We start from the raw sequence: 5,804 nt of genomic DNA on the forward strand, positions 1-5,804 counted from the left end.
ATAGACCAGTGGAACAGAGTAGAGAGCCCAGATATGGACCCTCAACTCTATGGTCAATTAATCTTTGACAAAACAGGAAAAAATATACAGTGGAATAAAGACAGTCTCTTCAATAAATGGTGCTGGGAAAACTGGACAGCTATATGTAGAAGAATGAAACTCGACCATTCTCTTACACCGTACACAAAGATCAACTCAAAATGGATATAAGACCTCAACGTGAGACAAGAATCCATCAGAATCTTAGAGGAGAACATAGGCAGTAACCTCTTCGATATCAGCCACAGCAACTTCTTTCAAGATACGTCTCCAAAGGCAAAGGAAACAAAAGTGAAAATAAACTTCTGGGACTTCATCAAAATCAAAAGCTTCTGCACAGCAAAGGAAACAGTCAAAAAAACAAAGAGGCAACCCATGGAATGGGAGAAGATATTTGCAAATGACAGTACAGAAAAAAGGTTGATATCCAGGATCTATAATGAACTCCTCAAACTCAACCCACACGAAACAGACAAACACATCAAAAAATGGGCAGAAGATATGAACAGACACTTCTCCAATCAAGACATACAAATGGCTATCAGACACATGAAAAAATGCTTATCATCATTAGCCCTCAGGGAGATTCAAATTAAAACCACATTGAGATATCACCTTACACCAGTTAGAAAGGCCAAAATTAACAAAACAGGAAACAACATGTGTTGGAGAGGATGTGGAGAAAGGGGAACCTTCTTCCACTGTTGGTGGGAATGCAAGTTGGTGCAGCCGCTTTGGAGAACAGTGTGGAGATTCCTCAAGAAATTAAAAATAGAGCTTCCCTACGACCCTGCCATTGCACTCCTGGGTATTTACCCCAAAGATACAGATGTTGTGAAAAGAAGGGCCATCTGTACCCCAATGTTTATAGCAGCAATGGCCACAGTCGCCAAACTATGGAAAGAACCATGATGCCCTTCAATGGATGAATGGATAAGGAAGATGTGGTCCATATACACTATGGAGTATTATGCCTCCATCAGAAAGGATGAATCCCCAACTTTTGTAGCAACATGGACGGGACTGGAAGAGATGATGCTGAGTGAAATAAGTCAAGCAGAGAGAGTCAATTATCATATGGTTTCACTTATTTGTGGAGCATAACAAATAGCATGGAGGACAAGGGGCGTTAGAGAGGAGTAGGGAATTTGGGTAAATTGGAAGGGGAGGTGAACCATGAGAGACTATGGACTCTGAAAAACAATCTGAGGGGTTTTAAGTGGCGGGGTGGGGGGGGTGGGAGGTTGGGGTACCAGGTGGTGGGTATTATAGAGGGCACAGCTTGCATGGAGCACTGGGTGTGGTGAAAAAATAATGAATACTGTTTTTCTGAAAATAAATAAATTGGAAAAAAAACAAAACAAACAAACAAACAAAAAAAAAACAAAACCGCTGTGGTTGTAGGGACCATAACCTACGACGTGCGGGTCCAGGAGGTGCCCAAACTGAAGGTGTGCACCCTGCGTGTGAGCAGCCCTGCCGGAGCCGCATCCTCAATGCTGGAGGCAAGATGCTCACTTTTAACCAGTTGGCCCTGGACTCCCCTAAGGGCTGTGGCACTGTCTTGCTCTCTGGGCCACGCAAGGGCCGAGAGGTGTACAGGCATTTTGGCAAGGCTCCCGGAACCCCACATAGCCACACCAAACCCTACGTGAGATCCAAGGGCGGGAAGTTCAATCGCGCCAGAGGCGGGAGGGCCAGGCGAGGCTACAAAAACTAACCCCAGATCCTGCATTGTTTTAATTAAAGATTTTGAATTCTGAAAATAAAATAAAATAAAATAATGTATTGTACTTGCATTGTGCTCTGTGGAGCCAATTTAAGACCATGACATCTACGTTTAGTAACCATAATTATGATATGCCATGTTGGAAAAGCTGAAGTGAACAGTCTTAAATGTAAATCCAGTAGCATTCTACCTTAGTAAAAAGATAGAGTATAAACTTCCTAAAAAGAATATTAAAAGAGGCTTTAAAATGTCCATACCCTTTGCCCAGTAATTTCATACTACAAACCTTAAAAAAAAAAAAAGAGGTATATTTATTTATTTTAGAGAGCAAGAGAGCAGGGGGAGGGTCATAGGGAGAGGGAAAGAATCTCAAGCAGACTGCCTGCTGAGCACAGAGCCTGATGTGGGGATTGATCTCATCACCCCTTAGACCATGACCTGAGTTGAAATCAAGAGTCAGACACTTAACTGACTGAGTCACACAGGTGACCCTAGAAGCTTTTTAAGCAAATAGTGAGCATGTAAATACAGAGACAAAAAACACATGCCAAGGGTGGTAGAGAAGGGACATAGAAGGAACTTGACCATCTGATGGAAAAATTGATCAGCTGTATCCACCCCAGATCCCATATCTCCTTATTGTCAGAGAGCTCAAGGTCATCATAACTTATATAAACCCAAACTTCCAAATACCAAAATATGATAAATAATATTATTGTCCATTTATTAAGCTTAAGATTTTTATAAAATGCATGGCATAGCTTATCACATGTTTTATGGGAGGAAAGTGAGAGGCACAATTTTACATGCCACATGACTAGAACTACAGATAAAAGACATTTCCTATCAATGTTTATGCTTTAAGTGAGATCTTATTTCTTTTCCTATATTTTGAGTTTCCTTTTTTTGATGTTTCATAATTATGAATATACAAAATAAAAACAAATACTTGTTTTAAAATACATTTTCCAGTGAAATATTGAATCTGGTAGAGATGGACCAGAAATCAAACCTATGCCATAAGTGTATATTAAGTAATGAAATAATGGTGCTGCATGGAGAGGAAGTTCAAATTTCCTGAACTCTTTTAAAATCAGTTTTGTTTAAATGTGGGGAAGATAAAAAAACCTATTTGACATTCCTAGTTCCCTTATTCCTAGTTCCTATTTTTATTCCTAGTCTTAAAATACTTAGTTACATTATTCAAAAGCCAAAGACTCTAGGCACCCATTAAATGAATGAGATGGATATTTCCTTTGAGATTCAGTGTCTCTGCAATGAGACTATAAGTTGGCCAAGTTCAGAGTGATTGAATGCACAGTAGAATCACAAGTGTTCTGACTTCAGTAGGATTGGGGAAAATGTTAATAATAAATTATTCTCCTGAGTTTAAAAGAAGGCAATTGCCTATAAATTTGAATAATCACAGAAGACTGAGCATGTTGAGATCATTAACAGTGCTTAGACCATGCAAGTAATGCTACCATTTTTAATTTTTTAAACCATATTTAATTTTTTAAAAATATATAAAGAAAGTTCTCATCTCAGTAATTTTGTGCAATAAGGAGTCTAAAGCTTGTCCCATGAAAAACATTAAGAAATTATGGGAAATATAACATCTTTGTTTTCTTTTCAGAGTGGGGAGTGAAAAGTGAGAGGGAGAGAGAATATTAAACGGGCTCCACCCACTGTGGAGCCTGACGTAGGGCTTGATCTCACAACTCTGAGGTCATGACTTGAGCTGAAATTGAGAGTTGGATGCTTAACTAAATGAGCCATAAAGGCACCCCTTCCCTTTATTGGAGGGAAGGAAAGATATCTTTGAATTGAATTACTAGGCATTTTGGAAATTTTTGGGTGTCAAAAACTAAGAGAAAACTGGATACCAGAGATATAAGTGCATGTCTTTATTTTTGTGTTCCATAGATGTTTGGTGGTGAGAAGAGTAGCTGGTCTTGCTTAAGGACTGATGTAAAGAATTGGGCTCTAATGGAGAGGTGGGGAAATAAGATAGTCTTTGGCCTCTGAGAAGCAGAACCAAGACCGCAGAATAAAGCTAGGATCTTTAGTAGACTGCACCCAAACCAAAAGGCAACCCAGGGGGAAAAAATCAACTTCACCTCACCTCCCTCCACACCAGCATTGGGTGAGTGGGGGGGTAAAAAAAATCCCTCAACTGAGACTAAAAACATGGTCCTGTCCCTGACCTGGGCTTTAAGACAAAAAATATTTTAACTAAATGATACAAGAAATCAATGGTAAATTTACAGTACCACTCTGGGTTGTTGGAAGAAAAGAAAACAAATTACCCTGAAGAATATGTCCTCAACTTGTACTGTAAAGAATTCCCACAAATAAAGTTCTGTTAATGATTAGCTCACAATCCCAAATTATAAGACACAGGAGGAAAAATTCACTACGGTGAAAGAACTACATATGTGATATATAATATGATAGAAACTATACATTATAAATGTCTAGCATAATTAAAGAAAACCTCTGATTTGGACCATGATAGAATAATGGGTGTTAGACTTATATTCTAGTATAAACATCTCTAAAACCAGACAAAATATATGAAGAAATATTTAAGGCTTTGGACCACAGGCAATGCAGATCTGTGATTCTAGAGAAAAAGGAAGAAAACATATGAAGTGAATGCCACTTGCATCCTGGTGTCTGAGGCACCTGAGGGAACTTCCAAAATGGTAGCATAGGGAAGAAAGAACAAGCAGAAATCAGTTATTTCCTTGAACAAAGGAAACACATATTGAAAATTAGTGCTTTGGAGGCAACTGGAATTTGTTGAGCAGGAAAGTAGAGAAGAGGGAGTTGTACAAAGAAGGAACCTAAGAAATCTATGTGGGAGCCCATTTAAGTCTGGTCAAATACTAAAATATATATAAGCAGAGTAAGACTCCACAAGGTTTGGAAGAGAACAGCTACTGGGCATTAGAGGAACTGACATTCTACTCACTTATTTAAATTTTATTTTATTTTATTTTTCTGTGTTCCAAAATTCATTGTTTATGCACCACACCCAGTGCTCCATGCAATATTATTCACTTTTTTTTTGCTTTTTAATTAATAATTTTATTTTTTTTCCAATTTATTTATTTTCAGAAAAACATTATTCATTATTTTTTCACCACACCCAGTGCTCCATGCAAGCCGTGCCCCCTATAATACCCATCACCTGGTACCCCAACCTCCCACCCCCCCGCCACTTCAAACCCCTCAGATTGTTTTTCAGAGTCCATAATCTCTCATGGTTCACCTCCCCTTCCAATTTACCCAAATTCCCTACTCCTCTCTAACGCCCCTTGTCCTCCATGCTATTTGTTATGCTCTACAAATAAGTGAAACCATATGATAATTGACTCTCTCTGCTTGACTTATTTCACTCAGCATAATCTCTTCCAGTCCCGTCCATGTTGCTACAAAAGTTGGGGATTCATCCTTTCTGATGGAGGCATAATACTCCATAGTGTATATGGACCACATCTTCCTTACCCATTCATCCGTTGAAGGGCATCTTGGTTCTTTCCATAGTTTGGCAATCTATACTTTTAATGCCATTCTGATCAAAATTCCACCGGCATTCTTCAAAGAGCTGGAGCAAATAATCCTAAAATTTGTATGGAATCAGAAGATACCCCGAATCACTAAGGAAATGTTGAAAAACAAAAATAAAGCTGGCGGCATCACCTTACCTGATTTCAAGCTTTATTACAAAGCTGTGATCACCAAGACAGCATGGTACTGGCATAAAAACAGACACATAGACCAGTGGAACAGAGTAGAGAGCCCAGATATGGACCCTAAACTCTATGGTCAATTAACCTTTGACAAAACAGGAAAAAATATACAGTGGAAAAAAGACAGTCTCTTCAATAAATGGTGCTGGGAAAACTGGACAGCTATATGTAGAAGAATGAAACTCGACCATTCTCTTACACCGTACACAAAGATCAACTCAAAATGGATATAAGACCTCAACGTGAGACAGGAATCCATCAGAATCTTAGAGGAGAAC

General features: G+C 38.8%; 1 pseudogene; it reads left to right on the forward strand.

Moving 5' to 3' along the window:
* The first annotated feature begins 1,394 nt into the window (after positions 1 to 1,394).
* On the forward strand, positions 1,395 to 1,759 carry LOC122910558 (annotated as a pseudogene).
* The last annotated feature ends 4,045 nt before the right edge of the window (positions 1,760 to 5,804 follow it).

The sequence above is a fragment of the Neovison vison genome, chromosome 6 (genome assembly GCF_020171115.1).
Source record: "Neovison vison isolate M4711 chromosome 6, ASM_NN_V1, whole genome shotgun sequence".
Classification (NCBI taxonomy): Eukaryota; Metazoa; Chordata; class Mammalia; order Carnivora; family Mustelidae; genus Neogale; species Neogale vison.